Source organism: Crinia signifera, unplaced genomic scaffold (assembly GCF_055691185.1).
Source record: "Crinia signifera unplaced genomic scaffold, ASM5569118v1 HAP2_SCAFFOLD_215, whole genome shotgun sequence".
Taxonomy (NCBI): domain Eukaryota; kingdom Metazoa; phylum Chordata; class Amphibia; order Anura; family Myobatrachidae; genus Crinia; species Crinia signifera.
In genome coordinates, this window is record NW_028142108.1 from 1 (window position 1) to 23,711 (window position 23,711).

Genomic DNA, 23,711 nt, shown 5'->3' on the forward strand with positions numbered 1-23,711 from the left:
TGTCAGATAGGATACAGCTAGATATGGATGACTACAATAGGTGTAGTATTGGTGACGCTGGCCTTTGTAGTGGAGGGGTGGGGGGGTCAGATAGGATACAGCTAGATATGGATGACTACAATATGTTTATCCCCCATGTAGTATTGGTGACGCTGGCCTTTGTAGTGGAGGGGGGGGGGGGGGGGGGTCAGATAGGATACAGCTAGATATGGATGACTACAATATGTTTATCCCCCATGTAGTATTGGTGACGCTGGCCTTTGTAGTGGAGGGGGGGGGGGGGTCAGATAGGATACAGCTAGATATGGATGACTACAATATGTTTATCCCACCATGTAGTATTGGTGACGCTGGCCTTTGTAGTGGAGGGGGGGGGGTCAGATAGGATACAGCTAGATATGGATGACTACAATATGTTTATCCCCCATGTAGTATTGGTGACGCTGGCCTTTGTAGTGGAGGGGGGGGGGGGGTCAGATAGGATACAGCTAGATATGGATGACTACAATATGTTTATCCCCCATGTAGTATTGGTGACGCTGGCCTTTGTAGTGGAGGGGGAGGGGGGCGTCAGATAGGATACAGCTAGATATGGATGACTACAATATGTTTATCCCACCATGTAGTATTGGTGACGCTGGCCTTTGTAGTGGAGGGGGGGGGGGGTCAGATAGGATACAGCTAGATATGGATGACTACAATATGTTTATCCCCCATGTAGTATTGGTGACGCTGGCCTTTGTAGTGGAGGGGGAGGGGGGCGTCAGATATGATACAGCTAGATATGGATGACTACAATATGTTTATCCCCCATGTAGTATTGGTGACGCTGGCCTTTGTAGTGGAGGGGGGGGGGGGGGGTCAGATAGGATACAGCTAGATATGGATGACTACAATATGTATATCCCACCATGTAGTATTGGGGACGCTGGCCTTTGTAGTGGAGGGGGGGGGTCAGATAGGATACAGCTAGATATGGATGACTACAATATGTTTATCCCACCATGTAGTATTGGTGACGCTGGCCTTTGTAGTGGAGGGGGGGGGTCAGATAGGATACAGCTAGATATGGATGACTACAATATGTTTATCCCCCCATGTAGTATTGGTGACGCTGGCCTTTGTAGTGGAGGGGGGGGGTCAGATAGGATACAGCCAGATATGGAGGACTACAATATGTTTATCCCACCATGTAGTATTGGTGACGCTGGCCTTTGTAGTGGAGGGGGGGGGTCAGATAGGATACAGCTAGATATGGATGACTACAATATGTTTATCCCACCATGTAGTATTGGTGATGCTGGCCTTTGTAGTGGAGGGGGGGGGGGTCAGATAGGATACAGCTAGATATGGATGACTACAATATGTTTATCCCACCATGTAGTATTGGTGACGCTGGCCTTTGTAGTGGAGGGGGGGGGGGTCAGATAGGATACAGCCAGATATGGAGGACTACAATATGTTTATCCCACCATGTAGTATTGGTGACGCTGGCCTTTGTAGTGGAGGGGGGGGGGGGGTCAGATAGGATACAGCTAGATATGGATGACTACAATATGTTTATCCCACCATGTAGTATTGGTGATGCTGGCCTTTGTAGTGGAGGGGGGGGGGGGGGGTCAGATAGGATACAGCTAGATATGGGTGACTACAATATGTATATCCCACCATGTAGTATTGGTGACGCTGGCCTTTGTAGTGGAGGGGGGGGGGGGCAGATAGGATACAGCTAGATATGGATGACTACAATATGTTTATCCCCCATGTAGTATTGGTGACGCTGGCCTTTGTAGTGGAGGGGGGGTCAGATAGGATACAGCTAGATATGGATGACTACAATATGTTTATCCCTCATGTAGTATTGGTGACGCTGGCCTTTGTAGTGGAGGGGGGGGGGGGTCAGATAGGATACAGCTAGATATGGATGACTACAATATGTTTATCCCCCATGTAGTATTGGGGACGCTGGCCTTTGTAGTGGAGGGGGGGGGGGTCAGATAGGATACAGCTAGATATGGATGACTACAATATGTTTATCCCCCATGTAGTATTGGTGATGCTGGCCTTTGTAATGGAGAGGGGGGTCAGATAGGATACAGCTAGATATGGATGACTACAATATGTTTATCCCCATGTAGTATTGGTGACGCTGGCCTTTGTAGTGGAGGGGGGGGGGTCAGATAGGATACAGCTAGATATGGATGACTACAATATGTTTATCCCACCATGTAGTATTGGTGACGCTGGCCTTTGTAGTGGAGGGGGGGGGGTCAGATAGGATACAGCCAGATATGGAGGACTACAATATGTTATCCCACCATGTAGTATTGGTGACGCTGGCCTTTGTAGTGGAGGGGGGGGTCAGATAGGATACAGCTAGATATGGATGACTACAATATGTTTATCCCCCATGTAGTATTGGTGACGCTGGCCTTTGTAGTGGAGGGGGGGGGTCAGATAGGATACAGCTAGATATGGATGACTACAATATGTTTATCCCTCATGTAGTATTGGTGACGCTGGCCTTTGTAGTGGAGGGGGGGGGTCAGATGTGATACAGCTAGATATGGATGACTACAATATGTTTATCCCACCATGTAGTATTGGTGACGCTGGCCTTTGTAGTGGAGGGGGGGGGGGTCAGATAGGATACAGCTAGATATGGATGACTACAATATGTTTATCCCTCATGTAGTATTGGTGACGCTGGCCTTTGTAGTGGAGGGGGGGGGGGTCAGATAGGATACAGCTAGATATGGATGACTACAATATGTTTATCCCCCATGTAGTATTGGTGACGCTGGCCTTTGTAGTGGAGGGGGGGGGGTCAGATAGGATACAGCTAGATATGGATGACTACAATATGTTTATCCCCCATGTAGTATTGGTGATGCTGGCCTTTGTAGTGGAGGGGGGGGGGGGGGGGGGGGGTCAGATAGGATACAGCTAGATATGGATGACTACAATATGTTTATCCACCATGTAGTATTGGTGACGCTGGCCTTTGTAGTGGAGGGGGAGGGGGGGTCAGATAGGATACAGCTAGATATGGATGACTACAATATGTTTATCCCTCATGTAGTATTGGTGACGCTGGCCTTTGTAGTGGAGGGGGGGGTCAGATAGGATACAGCTAGATATGGATGACTACAATATGTTTATCCCCATGTAGTATTGGTGACGCTGGCCTTTGTAGTGGAGGGGGGGGGGGGGCAGATAGGATACAGCTAGATATGGATGACTACAATATGTTTATCCCTCATGTAGTATTGGTGACGCTGGCCTTTGTAGTGGAGGAGGGGGGGTCAGATAGGATACAGCTAGATATGGATGACTACAATATGTTTATCCCTCATGTAGTATTGGTGACGCTGGCCTTTGTAGTGGAGGAGGGGGGGTCAGATAGGATACAGCTAGATATGGATGACTACAATATGTTTATCCCTCATGTAGTATTGGTGACGCTGGCCTTTGTAGTGGAGGGGGGGGGTCAGATAGGATACAGCTAGATATGGATGACTACAATATGTTTATCCCCCATGTAGTATTGGTGACGCTGGCCTTTGTAGTGGGGGGGGGGGGGGGTCAGATAGGATACAGCTAGATATGGATGACTACAATATGTATATCCCCCATGTAGTATTGGTGACGCTGGCCTTTGTAGTGGAGGGGGGGGGGGTCAGATAGGATACAGCTAGATATGGATGACTACAATATGTTTATCCCTCATGTAGTATTGGTGACGCTGGCCTTTGTAGTGGAGGGGGGGGTCAGATAGGATACAGCTAGATATGGATGACTACAATATGTTTATCCCTCATGTAGTATTGGTGACGCTGGCCTTTGTAGTGGAGGGGGGGGTCAGATAGGATACAGCTAGATATGGATGACTACAATATGTTTATCCCCCATGTAGTATTGGTGACGCTGGCCTTTGTAGTGGAGGGGGGGGGGGGGGGTTGTGGGTCAGATGTGATACAGCTAGATATGGAGGACTACAATATGTTTATCCCCCATGTAGTATTGGTGACGCTGGCCTTTGTAGTGGGGACATGTCCTTACCAGGCTGATGAGCTGTGACAGAATCATCCCCACTTGGACGGTCACCTTCTCCTGCGGGGTCCTGGTGGGTCGCACATGGACATTGTAGTTCTGGAAGAGCTTATCCCTCAGAGCCCCTTCATCGGTAGCAGCTGCCGCTCCTGTCAGGGACACATGAGCAGACGTTGCCCTTAGCAACCAACCAACTTCTAAACATCATTTTATAGAAGTACTTGATAAATTATAGCTATAATCTGATTGGCTGCTACGGGGACTGTACCCGTTTCCCATAGTCCGATCCGCAGCACCATCCAGCATACAGAGAATAAGCCCCAAGTAGCGCACTCCTGATTCCCAGGGATGGGCCCAGGGTTTCTGATATAACACTGGTATAATTGGGGTGCATGGGAAGTAAACAAGCTGCTGTGGTGTGGTATAACATAAAGGTGATGTGGTGTGGTATAACATTGGGGTGTAAGAGATGCTGTGGTATAGTATAATATTGGGGTGTTATAGAGATGCTGTGGTGTGGTATAACGTTGGGGTGTAATAGAGATGCTGCAGTGTGGTATAACATTGAGGTATAATAAAGGTGATGTGGTGTGGTATAACATTGAGGTGTAAGATGCTGTGGTATGGTATAACATTGGGGTGTAATATAGGTAACATGGTGTGGTATAACATTGGGGTGTAAGAGATGCTGTGGTGTGGTATAACATTGGGGTGTAAAATATGCTATGGTATAACATTGGGGTGTAATATAGGTGACATGGTGTGGTATAACATTGGGGTGTAAGAGATGCTGTGGTGTGGTATAATATTAGGGTGTATTAGAGGTGACATGGTGTGGTATAACATTGGGGTGTAAGAGATAATGTGGTGTGGTATAGCATTGGGATATAATGGAGGTTATGTGGTGTGGTATAATATTGGGATCGGATAGAGGTGAAGTGGTGTTGTATAACATTGGGGTGATGTGGTGTGGTATACCAGTTAGGTGTAATAGAGGCAATGTGGTATGGTATAATATTGGGATATAATGGAGGTGACAGTGTGGTAAAATATTAGGATATAATATAGGCCCTTATTCTGCTCGGTGCGGATATATCCGCGTGCGTTCGGGCCGCCGATGTTTTGTGTCTGCGCATGTGCAGAGGCGTCTCTGCGCATATGCGAGCGGGGTGTTCGGCCAAATCCGGCATGAAATGTGAACACTCCGAACAGGGGGTGGAGAGGGGCGTAAAGGGCTATTTGTGCTCATTACCATATGCATACGCCCCGCGTTTCATGGGCGTTCCCATGCAAACGCTGGGCGTACGTATGGTAATGCGGCCGTGACGCACGTGTAGGGGGCGGACATATGACATCGCCGGATGTCAGCTGCCCGCCCAGATCCCTGCTTTTGCACGGAAAAATGTCCGTGTGGTCTGAGGTTGCGGGAGCTGGTGGACCACTCGGTCCTGCATTCGATGGTCTGCGACCATCGAATGATGGGGGAGGTTCCCTTAGATGGAGGAGGCGTATTCCGTGAAAAATACACGTGCGGTCCATTCGGCCAGCTTCTTACCGCGTACGGACGGGGTTGGCGATCCGTATGGAAGGCGGGGTTTCGCACGCACGGTCCTGGCCGCATAATCGGATCCAGCCGCACCGACCAGAATAATATATAATTGGGGTACATGGCGAGGGAATTGGGTGTGTTATGAGGTGCTGTGATGAAGTAATGGGGTACATATGTATAATTGGCAGGGTCGGATTATAATGGGGGCACAGGGGGTCAGTAACCCTGGGCCCCCCTATATGTAGTGGCCCCCTGTGGTTGGCATGTATTTTTCAATACAGTGCTGCAGCTTTACCTATCTGCCAATGTGACAATGATTAATGGTGCTGAGCATCAGGAGTCAAGGCACACTGACTGCAGTGCATTACTGGGAGTTCCCATAGTCCCATAAGACTATGCACAAGAGGTCAGAGGCTGAGAGGCTTGTGCTGAGCTCTGCTTGGTGGAGCTCATCATATGTTTCTCAGGCCCATGAAGGACAGCAGCAGCTGCCTTGTCATGGGAGGGTTTTTAATCAGAGGCAGCGCTGAGCCTGTCAGGGCTCCTACAGAGTATTCTCCCATGCAGTTTGCGGCAAGTAATGACAAGTAGGAGGGGGGCCCCCCTTTCTAAAGTGCCCCGGGCTTAATCCGGCTCTGATAATTGGGGTACATGGTTAGGAGAGGGGGTGTGTTATGAGGTCCTGGGGTGTAGTATTTTGTGACTGAAGGGACATTATCTATGTTTTATACTGCATTACCCAGTGGCGTAGCTACGTTTGGGCGCCCCCCCGCCGTTAGGGGGGGGGGGGCGCCCATACCCACCCCCCGCCGCCGCCCCGTCAAGCACCCCCCCCCCCCCCGGCCGCCCCGTCGCCTATGCTAACCCCCTCACCCGCAGTCTCACCTATCGCGCTGGTCCCGGCGGCTCCGTTCTTCTGCTTAGGACCACCACAAAATGGCCGCCCCGTACAGCAGACAGTTTCAGATAACTGTTTGCTATATGGGAGCGGCCATTTTGTTGTGGTCCTCATCAGAAGAACGGAGCCGCCGGGACCAGCAAGATACGTAAGTCTGCGGGGGATTGGGGGGGGGGTAACTATAGCACCTCAGCCCCCGGCGCCCCCACTTGCACAGCGCCCCCCCCCGCGGTGGCGGGGGCTGCGGTGCTATAGTTACGCCCCTGGCATTACCCCTATGCTGTATATACGACTGTAGTATCCACAGTGGGATATATCTATGTATACGACCACCCGCCCTGATCTGTCACTTTCCCCACTGCACCCCGATATACAATCTGCTATCTGTGTAACATTCATGTACAACTCCCCCCCCCATGATCCTGTGTGTACACAACACGTCCTGTACATCTCTGCTGTATTTGTGGTACGTGCTACATGCTCTGTACGACTCTGCCGTATATGTGGTATGCACTACATGCTCTGTACGACTCTGCAGTGTATGTAATATGCACTACATGCTCTGTACGACTCTGCCATGTATGTAATATGCACTACCTGCTCTGTACGACTCTGCCATGTATGTAATATGCACTACCTGCTCTGTACGACTCTGCAGTGTATGTTATATGCACTACATGCTCTGTACGACTCTGCCATGTATGTAATATGCACTACCTGCTCTGTACGACTCTGCCATGTATGTAATATGCACTACCTGCTCTGTACGACTCTGCCGTGTATGTAATATGCGCTACCTGCTCTGTACGACTCTGCCGTGTATGTAATATGCACTACCTGCTCTGTACGACTCTGCAGTGTATGTAATATGCGCTACATGCTCTGTACGACTCTGCCGTGTAGGTAATATGCGCCGCATGCTCTGTACGACGCTGCCGTGTAGGTAATATGCGCCGCATGCTCTGTACGACTCTGCCGTGTATGTGGTACGCACTACATGCTCTGTACGACTCTGCCGTGTATGTGGTACGCACTACATGCTCTGTACGACTCTGCCGTGTATGTGGTACGCACTACATGCTCTGTATGACTCTGCCGTGTATGTGGTACGCGCTACCTGCTCTGTACGACTCTGCCGTGTAGGTAATATGCACTACCTGCTCTTTATGACTCTGCCGTGTAGGTAATATGCGCCGCATGCTCTGTACGACTCTGCCGTGTATGTGGTACGCACTACATGCTCTGTACGACTCTGCCGTGTATGTGGTACGCACTACATGCTCTGTACGACTCTGCCGTATATGTGGTATGCACTACATGCTCTGTACGACTCTGCCGTGTATGTAATATGCACTACCTGCTCTGTACGACTCTGCCGTGTATGTAATATGCACTACATGCTCTGTACGACTCTGCCGTGTATGTAATATGCACTACATGCTCTGTATGACTCTGCCGTGTAGGTAATATGCACTACATGCTCTGTACGACTCTGCCATGTATGTAATATGCACTACCTGCTCTGTACGACTCTGCCATGTATGTAATATGCACTACCTGCTCTGTACGACTCTGCCGTGTAGGTAATATGCGCTACATGCTCTGTACGACTCTGCCATGTATGTAATATGCACTACCTGCTCTGTACGACTCTGCCATGTATGTACAGTAATATGCACTACCTGCTCTGTACGACTCTGCAGTGTATGTAATATGCGCTACATGCTCTGTACGACTCTGCCGTGTAGGTAATATGCGCCGCATGCTCTGTACGACGCTGCCGTGTAGGTAATATGCGCCGCATGCTCTGTACGACTCTGCCGTGTATGTGGTACGCACTACATGCTCTGTACGACTCTGCCGTGTATGTGGTACGCACTACATGCTCTGTACGACTCTGCCGTGTATGTGGTACGCACTACATGCTCTGTATGACTCTGCCGTGTATGTGGTACGCGCTACCTGCTCTGTATGATTCTGCCATGTATGTGGTACGCACTACCTGCTCTGTATGACTCTGCCGTGTATGTAATATGCACTACATGCTCTGTATGATGCTGACGTGTATGTGGTATGCACTACCTGCTCTGTACGACGCTGCCATGTATGTGGTATGCACTACATGCTCTGTACGACTCTGCCGTGTAGGTAATATGCACTACATGCTCTGTACGACTCTGCCGTGTAGGTAATATGCGCTACATGTTCTGTACAACTCTGCCATGTATGCGGTAGGTGCTACAAGCTGTATACGACTCTGCCGTGTAGGTAATATGCACTACCTGCTCTGTATGACTCTGCTGTGTAGGTAATATGCACTACCTGCTCTGTATGACTCTGCCGTGTAGGTAATATGCACTACCTGCTCTGTATTGCTATATGGGAGCGGCCATTTTGTTGTGGTCCTCATCAGAAGAACGGAGCCGCCGGACCAGCAAGATACGTAAGTCTGCGGGGGATTGGGGGGGGGGTAACTATAGCACCGCAGCCCCGGGCGCCCCCACTTGCACAGCGCCCCCCCCCCCCCCGCGGTGGCGGGGGCTGCGGTGCTATAGTTACGCCCCTGGCATTACCCCTATGCTGTATATACGACTGTAGTATCCACAGTGGGATATATCTATGTATACGACCACCCGCCCTGATCTGTCACTTTCCCCACTGCACCCCGATATACAATCTGCTATCTGTGTAACATTCATGTACAACTCCCCCCCCCCATGATCCTGTGTGTACACAACACGTCCTGTACATCTCTGCTGTATTTGTGGTACGTGCTACATGCTCTGTACGACTCTGCCGTATATGTGGTATGCACTACATGCTCTGTACGACTCTGCAGTGTATGTAATATGCACTACATGCTCTGTACGACTCTGCAGTGTATGTAATATGCACTACATGCTCTGTACGACTCTGCAGTGTATGTAAAATGCGCTACATGCTCTGTACGACTCTGCCGTGTATGTAATATGCGCTACATGCTCTGTACGACTCTGCCGTGTATGTAATATGCGCTACCTGCTCTGTACGACTCTGCCGTGTATGTAATATGCGCTACATGCTCTGTACGACTCTGCCATGTATGTAAAATGCGCTACATGCTCTGTACGACTCTGCAGTGTATGTAATATGCGCTACATGCTCTTTATGACTCTGCCGTGTATGTGGTATGCGCTACCTGCTCTTTATGACTCTGCCGTGTATGTGGTATGCGCTACCTGCTCTGTACGACTCTGCCGTGTAGGTAATATGCGCCGCATGCTCTGTACGACGCTGCCGTGTAGGTAATATGCGCTACATGCTCTGTACGCCTCTGCCGTGTATGTGGTACGCACTACATGCTCTGTATGACTGTCGTGTATGTGGTACGCACTATCTGCTCTGTATGACTCTGCTGTGTAGGTAATATGCACTACCTGCTCTGTATGACTCTGCCGTGTAGGCAATATGCACTACCTGCTCTGTATGACTCTGTCGTGTAGGTAATATGCACTACCTGCTCTGTATGACTCTGCTGTGTATGTAATATGCACTACATGCTCTGTACGACTCTGCCGTGTAAGTGATATGCAATACATGCTCTGTACGACTCTGCCGTGTATGTAATATGCGCTACATGCTCTGTATGACTCTGCCATGTATGTAATATGCACTACATGCTCTGTATGACACTGCCGTGTAGGTAATATGCACTACATGCTCTGTACGACTCTGCCGTGTATGCAATATGCACTACATGCTCTGTACGACTCTGCCGTGTATGCAATATGCACTACATGCTCTGTATGACTCTGCCATGTATGTAATATGCGCTACATGCTCTGTATGATGCTGCCGTGTAAGTAATATGCACTACATGCTCTGTACGACTCTGCCGTGTATGTAATATGCGCTACATGCTCTGTATGATGCTGCCGTGTAAGTAATATGCACTACATGCTCTGTACGACTCTGCCGTGTAGGTAATATGCACTACCTGCTCTGTACGACTCTGCCGTGTATGCAATATGCACTACATGATCTATACGACTCTGCCGTGTAAGTAATATGCACTACATGCTCTGTACGACACTGCCGTGTAGGTAATATGCGCTACATGTTCTGTACAACTCTGCCGTGTATGTGGTATGCACTACATGCTCTGTACGACTCTGCCGTGTATGTGGTATGCACTACATGCTCTGTATGACTCTGCCGTGTATGTAATATGCGCTACATGCTCTGTACGACTCTGCTGTGTAGGTAATATGCACTACATGCTCTGTACGACTCTGCCGTGTATGCAATATGCACTACCTGCTCTGTATGACTCTGCTGTGTAAGTAATATGCACTACATGCTCTGTACGACTCTGCCGTGTATGCAATATGCACTACATGCTCTGTATGACTCTGCTGTGTAGGTAATATGCACTACCTGCTCTGTATGACTCTGCCATGTATGTAATATGCACTACATGCTCTGTATGACTCTGCCATGTATGTAATATGCACTACATGCTCTGTATGACACTGCCGTGTAGGTAATATGCACTACCTGCTCTGTACGACTCTGCCGTGTATGCAATATGCACTACATGATCTGTACGACTCTGCCGTGTAAGTAATATGCACTACATGCTCTGTACGACACTGCCGTGTAGGTAATATGCGCTACATGTTCTGTACAACTCTGCCGTGTATGCGGTAGGTGCTACAAGCTGTATACGACTCTGCCGTGTAGGTAATATGCACTACCTGCTCTGTATGACTCTGCTGTGTAGGTAATATGCACTACCTGCTCTGTATGACTCTGCCGTGTAGGTAATATGCACTACCTGCTCTGTATGACTCTGTCGTGTAGGTAATATGCACTACCTGCTCTGTATGACTCTGCTGTGTATGTAATATGCACTACCTGCTCTGTATGACTCTGCTGTGTATGTAATATGCACTACATGCTCTGTACGACTCTGCCGTGTAAGTGATATGCACTACATGCTCTGTACGACTCTGCCGTGTAAGTAATATGCACTACATGCTCTGTACGACTCTGCCGTGTAGGTAATATGCACTACATGCTCTGTACGACTCTGCCGTGTAAGTAATATGCACTACATGCTCGGTATGACTCTGCCGTGTATGTGGTATGCACTACATGCTCTGTATGACTCTGCCGTGTATGTAATATGCGCTACATGCTCTGTACGACTCTGCTGAGTAAGTAATATGCGCTACATGCTCTGTACGACACTGCCGTGTAGGTAATATGCACTACATGCTCTGTACGACTCTGCCGTGTATGCAATATGCACTACATGCTCTGTACGACTCTGCCGTGTAAGTAATATGCACTACATGCTCTGTACGACTCTGCCGTGTAGGTAATATGCACTACATGCTCTTTATGACTCTGCCGTGTATGTAATATGCACTACATGCTCTGTACGACTCTGCCGTGTAAGTAATATGCACTACATGCTCGGTATGACTCTGCCGTGTATGTGGTATGCACTACATGCTCTGTATGACTCTGCCGAGTAAGTAATATGCGCTACATGCTCTGTATAATGCTGCCGTGTAAGTAATATGCACTACATGCTCTGTACGACTCTGCCGTGTATGTAATATGCACTACATGCTCTGTATGATGCTGCCGTGTAGGTAATATGCGCTACATGCTCTGTACGACTCTGCCGTGTAGGTAATATGCGCTACATGCTCTGTACGACTCTGCCGTGTAGGTAATATGCGCTACATGCTCTGTATAATGCTGCCGTGTAGGTAATATGCACTACCTGCTCTGTATGACTCTGCCGTGTATGTAATATGCACTACATGCTCTGTATGATGCCGACGTGTATGTGGTATGCACTACCTGCTCTGTACGACTCTGCCATGTATGTGGTATGCACTACATGCTCTGTATGACTCTGCCGTGTAAGTAATATGCACTACATGCTCTGTACGACTCTGCCATGTATGTAATATGCACTACATGCTCTGTATGACTCTGCCGTGTAAGTAATATGCACTACATGCTCTGTACGACTCTGCCATGTAAGTAATATGCACTACATGCTCTGTACGACTCTGCCGTGTAGGTAATATGCACTACCTGCTCTGTACGACTCTGCCGTGTAGTTAATATGCACTACCTGCTCTGTACGACTCTGCCGTGTAGGTAATATGCACTACATGCTCTGTACGACTCTGCCGTGTAGGTAATATGCACTACATGCTCTGTACGACTCTGCCGTGTAGGTAATATGCACTACATGCTCGGTATGACTCTGCCGTGTAGGTAATATGCACTACATGCTCTGTATGACACTGCCGTGTAGGTAATATGCACTACATGCTTTGTACGACTCTGCCATGTATGTGGTATGCACTACATGCTCTGTACGACTCTGCCGTGTATGTAATATGCACTACATGCTCTGTATGACACTGCCGTGTAGGTAATATGCACTACATGCTCTGTATGAGGCTGCCGTGTAGGTAATATGCACTACATGCTCTGTACGACTCTGCCGTGTAGGTAATATGCACTACATGCTCTGTACGACTCTGCCGTGTAGGTAATATGCACTACATGCTCTGTATGACTCTGCCGTGTAGGTAATATGCACTACATGCTCTGTACGACTCTGCCGTGTAGGTAATATGCACTACATGCTCTGTATGATGCTGCCGTGTAGGTAATATGCACTACATGCTCTGTACGACTCTGCCGTGTATGTAATATGCACTACATGCTCTGTACGACTCTGCCGTGTATGTAATATGCAATACATGCTCTGTACGACTCTGCCGTGTAAGTAATATGCACTACATGCTCTGTATGACTCTGCCGTGTATGTGGTATGCACTACATGCTCTGTATGACTCTGCCGTGTATGTGGTATGCACTACATGCGCTGTATGACTCTGCTGTGTAGGTAATATGCACTACATGCTCTGTACGACTCTGCCGTGTAGGTAATATGCACTACATGCTCTGTACGACTCTGCCGTGTAAGTAATATGCACTACATGCTCTGTATGACTCTGCCGTGTATGTGGTATGCACTACATGCTCTGTATGACTCTGCCTTGTGTGTAGTATGCTCTGTATGACTATCATGTATGTATCATGTCCTTAGTGCCCCACTCACCGTGTAGAAGTGTGACACACACCAGCACTGCCTGCACCAGTCTCCCCCCGTCCTCCATGTCCGTCTGTTTGTCTCTGTCCTTCTCTCTGCTCCCCTCGGCCTGGGACAGGACATTGGCTGCAGCTGCCGGATGTGTCTGTGACATGTAATAGGGGTCTGCCACTGTCATTCACAAATCGCTGCACACCTGTCACACTGCCCGGACATACTTCTACACGTGCCACAGAGAGGACCCTCACACTGCCGGGACATACACACACATGCCACAGAGAGGACCCTCACACTGCCGGGACGTACTTCTACACGTGCCACAGGGAGGACCCTCACACTGCCGGGACATACTTCTACACGTGCCACAGAGAGGACCCTCACACTGCCGGGACATACACACACATGCCACAGATGGTGCCAGTGCTGTCTGTAGTGGGCAGCTGCTGTATTCCCTAAAATCAGTGATTATAGGAGGGATCAGACTGGCAGGGGAATGTAATAGCGTTGGATGCGGATGGTGTCGGATGCCGGCAATCATTTACAAGGCATGGCATCTCACCCGCCTTACTCAGTATCAGTTACATGTGCAGTCTGCATGGCAATGAGCCATTACTGGTACACTGCGCCATATCTGTATTCGCGCCGATAGATATCGGTGACATTGTAGAACGAGTGACACAGGCGTGTGCATGGAACGGACGCACAAGTTTTGAGTGTGTCTTGTAGAAAATGTGAGCGCATCAGACTGTACGAGATCCGATGGTAGCTGAATAACCATCGATGCTCAGGCTGATAACTGTATAATTAGGGAATGCTGGTCACTGCGCTGCTGCCACATTACAGTCATTAGCTCTGTGCTCTGTACACGTGGAATACGCACGGATGACTGGCACCGTGACGAACGGAGTGCCAATAGGTTAGGTGCCAACAATATGTCGCATCCACGGATATATTGTGCTGTGTGTGCAGATGGGGATTCAATCGATCAATCCATGAAAAGGTTGACATGGTCTGGGTCCACATTGGCAAATGGTGGACACTTGGGAAGGGATGACGCAAGTTTTTCAGTGTGACTTGTTCGTACTTTACGCTCCCAGTGTGCACAGGAGAATATAACCGTGTGCCGAACTTAGCGAGTCACGAGATCCTGCCGCTCGGGGAGGTCCCAGGTGGTCCAAGCCAGCTCACGCGCCACTCCCCCCCCCCCCCCTCGGAGAAGACGCACAAGTGTATGGGGGCCTTAAATTTACTAAGATGGGAGATCTACTGAAGACGTAGCAACCAATCAGATTGTACTTATTTATTTAGCATCTTCTAGAAGATAGATCAACTCTTATTGGTTGCTATTGGCAACATCCAATGTTGAATAGAATGCCCATCTTAGTAAGTGACCCCGATAAGTGTGCGGTGATGTGGTGATCTAGGTGTTGGGTGGCATTGTATATCTGCGCTTGTGTAGGTAAGCAGCTGAGATATATATCTGGCGAGGATTGCGGAGACGTCCCTTGTTGCACTTGCGTTATGGAGCTGATACAGGTCAGTGACATTTTGGATCTGGTCACAAACCCAGTCACTCCCAGGGATAGAAGCCTCTGAAGCTGCGGTTTGTCCTATTGGTTACTTCAGCATTCATGTTTAATAAGACAGAATTGCTGCCACCCACAAGGGAATCCTCTAAACTCCCCAGATCGCGTTATGTAGAAGCAGAACACGATCATTTCTATTCAAAAGAGATCACATGAATGGACCAAGGATTGTGGCACTTAAGGGGAATACAACGGAGGTGTTAGGCGCCGTACCGGGGACGCGTTGCTGGAGGACGTCGGGGACGTTGCTAGGCAACGTCCCGAACTTCCGCCGCGGCCGTCTCTGCAGGGGGAAGACTCTGCAGGACGGACCGGAAGTGACGTCACGCAGGGGGTGGCAAATTTGAAATATAACCCGGCGTCTCCCTCAGACAGACGCCGGTTATAGCGTTCTGTCAGTCCATGTCAGAGTGTGTTCCTGGTTCTCCTGCGGTTCCACGCCTGTCCTGCCTTGCCTGGTTTTGTCCTGCTGTGCCGGAGATTCAGCTTCTGCTCCGCTGTACACTCATCTGCCCAAGAGATCTGCAAAGTGCTTGTCTGGGACTCCGTCATCTTCTCAGATAAGTCAGGGGTACCCTGTCTTGCTCTTACGCAGTTTTTTGACACACGGTGTCACTGGGTATTATCCTCATCTCTTTATATTACATCTCATTCGCATTGTTGCCATTATTCTTATATAACATCTCTTTAGCATTGTTGCCATTTCACTATATAACATCTCATTAGCATTGTTGCCGTTGTATGGTATTATAGCGCACGGGCACCACTGCCAGTCAGTGACTCCTGCCCGGCCTGATTTCCTCTTTCTGGGCTTCTGGGAGTTCCCCGGTATAGGGACTTAGCTAGCGGTTCCCCTTGCCCTCTCCTGGCCTCGGCGGACGTGTTGTCATTTCTTAAGACCTGCCTGTAGCGGAGTGGGGCGGACCTAATTCGCCCTTTAGCCGAGACGGGCCCAGGTGAAGCCTAGCACCGCACACGTCCGTCGATTCCAGTCAGAGGCAACGGAGTTAGGGTACCGGGGATACTCCCAGAATCCTTACATTATAACCGGCCACCCACGATCCCCCAGCTGTTCTGGAGGATCTCCTTGTACTCACTTGTTGTGTCCGGGTGTCTTGCGTTTTTTCATCCGCCATGGATCCCTCTGCTGGGGGTCCAGCTCAAGTACTCTCAGATCAGGTGCGTCTCCTTACGCAGCAGATGGTGGAGTTGTCCCTGCGTGTGGAGACACAGGAGGAGGTTAGGGGAGTAGTCCCGGGTAGTGCTCAATCCATCAAAGAGCCTAAGATGAATCTTCCCGATCGATTTTCAGGTGATCGGAAGTTGTTTTTTAATTTTAGGGAGAGTTGTAAACTATATTTCCATCTCCGACCCGTTTCCTCAGGCTCAGAAATGCAGAGGGTCGGGTTGGTTGTCTCCCTACTCCAGGGGGATCCACAAACATGGGCCTTTGGTTTAGGGGCAGACAGTCCTGAGCTCAGTTCTGTGGATAATTTTTTCACAGCTATGGGGGTGCTTTATGATGATCCTGATAAGGCAGCCTCCGCCGAAGCTCACATTCGGGCCTTGAAACAAGGTCGCCGTACTGCAGAGGCCTACTGCTCCGAATTCCGACGCTACGCTGGGGATACCACTTGGAATGACCCTGCGCTGCGGAGCCAATTCCGTCTTGGCCTAGCAGATCAGGTAAAAGATTTCCTGGTACAGTATCCGGCGGCAGCCTCTCTTGATGAATTGATGCAGTTGGTGGTCCGCATCGATAGACACATCAGAGAGAGACGCTCCGAGCGGGAGTTACCCTCCTATCCTCTCGCCGAGACAGGAGGTGACCTGGCGGGCGGGTCTGAAGAACCAATGCAGATTGGTGCATCTCGCCTATCGAACCAGGAGAAGGCCCGTCGTCGCTCCCTAGGCTTATGTTTGTATTGTGGGGGTAAAGGGCACCTTGTGGGCACATGTCCAGAACGTCCGGGAAACGCCAGGGCCTAGAGGTTAGGGGAGGAATCCTTTTAGGCCAGTCCCGTTTGTCTCCCAATAATTCTCTTCTGATATGTATTTGTTTGGGTCTCGGGGTTCAGCGGTGGGAATCCCAGGCCTTTGTGGATAGTGGGGCTGCCGGGAATTTTATCGATTCCCGCCTAGTTCAGGAGCTTGCCATTCCATTGGTCGCTCTTCCCTCTGAGTTGTCTGTTTTTGGCTTGGATGGTAGTCTCCTTCCCAAGGGTCTCATCTCACATCGCACGGTGCCCCTAGACCTAAGCATAGGCTCCACCCACTCCGAGACTGTTGAATTCCTTGTTATTCACAGCCCCTTAGCTCCCGTGGTGTTGGGGTTACCGTGGTTAAGGTTACATAACCCTCATTTCGATTGGCGGACTGGGGAGCTGTTGCGGTGGGGTGTGACTTGCGCTAACTCCTGCCTGCACCGCCCGGTCAGGGTCTCTAGTCTCACCAATTCTCTGCTCCCTGCTCCTTATGTTTCTTTTTCTGATGTCTTTTCCAAGAAAGAGGCAGAGACCTTACCTCCCCATCGACCTTATGACTGTGCCATCAGTCTCCTTCCTCAGGCTAAGCTACCCAAGGGTCGATTGTATGCTTTGTCCTTACCCGAAGCTAAGGCTATGGAGGAGTATATTGCCGACAACTTGAAAAAAGGTTTTATTCGTCCGTCAAAATCTCCTGTGGGGGCGGGGTTTTTCTTTGTCGGTAAGAAAGATGGTACCTTACGTCCATGTATTGATTACAGACAGCTTAACTTAATCTCTGTAAAGAATTCTTACCCGTTGCCTTTGATCTCCGTTTTATTTGATCAATTACGCTCTGCCACGGTTTTTTCCAAGATAGATCTCCGTGGTGCGTATAATTTGATCAGAATCAAAGCGGGGGATGAGTGGAAGACCGCTTTTAACACCCACACTGGCCATTATGAATACCTGGTTATGCCCTTTGGATTGGCCAATGCCCCTGCAGTCTTTCAAGACTTCATTAATGACGTCCATTGGGATTTTTTGGGTATTTTTGTGGTCATTTATCTGGACGATATTTTGATTTTCTTCTTCTTCTTTGGAGCAACATAGGGTACATGTTAAGAGGGTTTTACAGAGACTCAGAGAGAACTGTCTGTATGCTAAACTCGAAAAGTGTGAGTTTGAGGTCCAGAGTATTTCTTTCCTTGGCTATGTTATTTCTCCAGAGGGCTTCTTTATGGATCCTGCCAAGGTTCAGGCTATCTTGGATTGGGTACAGCCCACCACTCTGAAAGCAGTCCAGAGATTTTTGGGGTTCGCAAACTACTATCGCAGGTTCATTCCTGCGTTTTCAGACATAGTCGCACCCATCGTTGCACTCACCAAGAAGGGGGCAGATCCCGCTCTCTGGTCCACTGAAGTCCACAATTCTTTTCGTCTCCTCAAAGAGGCCTTTGTATCTGCCCGGATTCTACGTCATCCAGATCCTGACCGTCCGTTTATTTTAGAGGTTGATGCCTCCGAGATTGGCATTGGGGCTGTCTTGTCGCAGGTAGATTCTAAAGATGGTCTATTACACCCTTGTTCCTTCCATTCGCGGAAGTTCTCGTCCGCAGAGCGGAATTACGATGTGGGGAACAGGGAACTTCTGGCCATAAAATGCGCCCTGGAAGAATGGCGGCACTGGCTGGAGGGAGCCAAATTTCAGGTGACCATTTTTACAGATCATAAGAACCTCTCTTATCTTCAGGATGCCAAGAGGCTAAATGCCCGTCAGGCAAGGTGGGCATTATTTTTTTGCCCGATTTAATTTCCGTATCACTTTTAGGCCAGGTTCCTGTAACGTCAAGGCGGACGCTTTGTCTAGGAGTTTTCTGGGTCTTCAGGACAAAGAATCAGCGATAGAGACCATTATTCCCTCTTCTAGGATTTATGTTGGTATGGCGCAAACACTTTTTGATAAAGTCCTACGGGCACAAACGGAGGCTCCTGACCTTACCCCCTCTGGTAGATTGTTTGTTCCCTCCAGACTCAGAGGAAAGGTTCTTGCGGAGTTTCATACGGCCAAGACCGCAGGCCATCCTGGTTGTACCAAGACATTGGAGTTGATCTCTTGTTCTGTATGGTGGCCATCAATGAGAGGGGATGTGGAATCTTTTGTTAAATCTTGCGAGGTTTGTGCCAGAAACAAAAGGGAGAAAGGATCAACCTAGGTTGATTAAGAGCGCTCACCACCAGCTGCTTACTCAAAGGGTTAAGCGGCTGCTATATAGGGAATAGTCAGTTCCCTTAGAAATGGCACAAAAGAAAAAACAGATTAGCAGCGCTACAATAATCTATTAATTAATAGCGAGTGAATCAATTCGTGTCAAGTATTAACAATTTAATAACACATAAAAAATACACATAAAAAAATTATACAATAATCCGGATATAGACTTATATCATAAAAAATGTTAAAATGCAAAACTTGATGAAGGTGGGTTTTTGTGTCATATAACCTGCTCTAGACGACTCAGAGTCCCGTGGAGAAGTCCAAATGTGAACCACAATGATAGGGATGGCCGCTGGAGGTGATTTTTGGAAATGAAGTCCTTCTTTGAATTAGGGCAGGGTTTACCCACGGAAGGTCCGACCTCTACAATTGATGCGGTGAAGATTGTAAATCCCGATTGGTGGTGATACGCTCTCCTGGGTATAGTAAAATCTGGTCTAGAAGGTTTAGCAGGCAGGTGATAGGTAAGGATCCACTGGGCCAGAAACAAGTCCCTCCGCACCCCCCCCCACGGGCCAACTTCTTCCTTTATCTTGTCCGGAGAGGCCATGGACCCATATCTCCATGGACTTTATTGTTGATTTACCTTCTTCCTCTGGTCATGATACTATCTGGGTGGTTGTGGACCGTTTCAGCAAAATGGCGCATTTTGTTCCCCTGGTCGGTCTCCCCTCCGCTTAGAAACTTGCTGCTTAATTTTTCTGCATATATTTCGCCTTCATGGCCTTCCCACGGATATTGTCTCAGATAGGGGTGTGCAGTTTGTTGCCAGGTTTTGGAAGTTCCTCTGTGCAGCCTTAGGTATCAGTCTCAGTCCATCTTCTGGGTATCATCCCCAGTCGAATGGACAGACTGAAAGAGTCAACCAAAACCTCGAGCAATTTTTAAGATGTTATATTTCCAAGTGTCAGAACAATTGGTCGGAGCATCTGCCTTTTGCAGAATTTGCATATAATAATGCATGGCATTCTGCTTCGAGAATGTCTCCTTTTTTCTGTGTCTCTGGTCAACATCCCAGAGCCAATTCTTTTGATTACGGATCTTCCGGGGGTGGTTCTTGGTTGTCTCGGAGGAGGCTTATTTGGAACAAGGTTCATAAGGCTCTTCTTGCTTCTTCGGCTTCTGCAAAACAGTTCTCTGATCGTAACAGGAGGCCTTGCTCTTTTAGAGTGGGAGATTGGGTTTTTCTTTCCACCCGGAACATTAAGATTCGCCAAGTCTCTCAGAAACTAGGGCCCCGCTTTATTGGTCCTTTCAGAATCATCAGTCAAATCAACCCCGTGGCTTTTACGCTCCAACTGCCCCGGGCCATGAAGATTCACAATACGTTCCATTGCTCTCTTTTTAAGCAGGCATCTCAACCAAGGCGCAAGGCACCTGCACCTATCCTTGTCCAAGGGCACGAGGAGTTCATTATTGAAAAGAATCTTGATTCCAAAGTGACCCGCAATCAGCTCAAATTTTTGGTTCATTGGAAAGGATATGGCCCGGAGGAGAGATCCTGGATCCCGGACCACGAGCTCCACGCTCCTACCCTCAAGAAAAGATTTTTTGAAGAATTTCCCCATAAACCTAGACTTGGGGGTCCCTTGACCCCTCCTCAAGGGGGGGGGGTACTGTTAGGCGCCGTCCCAGGCACCGCCGCCGTCCTGGTCCGTTAGCAGCATCAGCGCTGCTAGGACGGCGGCCATCTTCCGGGGACGCCTTGCTGGAGGACGTCGGGGACGTTGCTAGGCAACGTCCCGAACTTCCGCCGCGGCCGTCTCTGCAGGGGGAAGACTCTGCAGGACGGACCGGAAGTGATGTCACGCAGGGGGCGGCAAATTTGAAATATAACCCGGCGTCTCCCTCAGACAGACGCCGGTTATAGCGTTCTGTCAGTCCATGTCAGAGTGTGTTCCTGGTTCTCCTGCGGTTCCACGCCTGTCCTGCCTTGCCTGGTTTTGTCCTGCTGTGCCGGAGATTCAGCTTCTGCTCCGCTGTACACTCATCTGCCCAAGAGATCTGCAAAGTGCTTGTCTGGGACTCCGTCATCTTCTCAGATAAGTCAGGGGTACCCTGTCTTGCTCTTACGCAGTTTTTTGACACACGGTGTCACTGGGTATTATCCTCATCTCTTTATATTACATCTCATTCGCATTGTTGCCATTATTCTTATATAACATCTTATTCGCATTGTTGCCATTATTCTTATATAACATCTCTTTAGCATTGTTGCCATTTCACTATATAACATCTCATTAGCATTGTTGCCGTTGTATGGTATTATAGCGCACGGGCACCACTGCCAGTCAGTGACTCCTGCCCGGCCTTATTTCCTCTTTCTGGGCTTCTGGGCGTTCCCCGGTATAGGGACTTAGCGGTTCCCCTTGCCCTCTCCTGGCCTCGGCGGACGTGTTGTCATTTCTTAAGACCTGCCTGTAGCGGAGTGGGGCGGACCTAATTCGCCCTTCAGCCGAGACGGGCCCAGGTGAAGCCTAGCACCGCACACGTCCGTCGATTCCAGTCAGAGGCAACAGAGTTAGGGTACCGGGGATTCTCCCAGAATCCTTACAGGAGGCCATACAGAGTCACCAGCCCGAATCAACACTTTGTTGTCATAGTCCTACCCCATAACATGGCGAGTCTGCTCAAGCTCGACACTCAAATTCAGACTTTGTATTGTTCAGGAACATAGCATAGAAATACGCTCAATTAACATGGTTTCATTTAAATAATGAGTTCATGGCTTTAGTCACAGAAAAATATATAGATTAACGCAAGTTTTTTTCCAGAAAATACAAAGTATAAAAGAGGTCTATATATCGGTTGGATGGAACATTTCACACGTGAGTTTCTCCCCGTAAAATGAACAACTCTTAAAAAGGTGCCCACACACTAGAAAGATCCGTCAATAAGATTTCACAAATCACATAACCCCCCTCAATGACGTCTGGAAATATGCTGGGCTGATCCGCCCTGCTGGTGCATGCCACTGACATGTAGGTGTTCACCGTTCTCACTCCCCTTCACACACACGTCCATCGCACACCCCCCCCTTCCCAGTCACTGCTCCCACCGATCGCCTGGAAGCCCGAACACCCAAACACTCCAGCGCCTGAACGTGCCAAACACCCCAATAGCTAAGTCCTGGAGCATTCCCGACGCAGCCGAACTCCCAAATACACGACTGCAACCAAATTCTACCGAGCATGCAAATGTGCCTGAGTGCGCGAACACGCAAAGCACCCGAGTGTGTCCGAACTCACCCAAACGTGTGAACACCCCCGAATCCCTGAGCACCCAAACACCCCATCGCATGGACAAACACGGGAATGGGAGCGCCAATACTCCTGAGCACATGCCCCCCTGCGGTCATCCTTCTACAATGTGGTAGGCCAAACGTCTCTGGTCTCAGCTGATTTACCTGGACTGCTAATTACAGAATCGCAAATCGACATAAACTTTAAAAATAAAATTTTTAATACAAACTATACATTGATACAACATACCGTTTGCACAATAAAATGTTGGGGGTCAGACAATGTGAGAGGATACTTACAATTATACACCTTTTACACCAAAAACCCTGGTTGGACCCTGGTCTTTGAATGCTGGAGTATCCAGGGTCTGACCCTGCTTTATACCCCATTTACACAGCACTTTGACCTGGGTCGGACCTGGGTCTGCACCATTTACACTGAACCTGGGTCAGCCCTACCTTAAAATATATATATATATATATATATATATATATATATATATATAGAGAGAGAGAGAGAGAGAGAGAGAGAGAGAGAGAGAGAGAGAGAGAGAGAGAGAGAGAGAGAGAGAGAGAGGAGAGAGAGAGAGAGAGAGAGAGAGAGAGAGAGAGAGAGAGAGAGAGAGGAGAGAGAGAGAGAGAGAGAGAAATGGGGGGTTTTCGGGGTGCGCTATAGACCTTGTATGATTGAACTGTACAATTCAAATGACAGTAGAAAAACAATTTATTAAAAGGTTGCTCACAGGGGGGCGTGGCTACGGCGGTGAGCGGGTAGGACGCGTTAGGACGGAGCTCCCCGGCTAAATATCCTAAACCCCATCCTGTGTCTCTTGCGACACCAGATTTCTTTGCCAGAGGCTGCCCGGTGACTTACCCGTGCCCCACACTTGCCGCCCGTCTGACAGATCCCGCTCCGGCGTAGCAGTCAGCCCGCCGGACCGAGGTGAGGACTGCGGCCTACCCCTCTTGCCGCGCAGCGTGCATCCGCTTAGACGCCAGACGCCTACACTGCC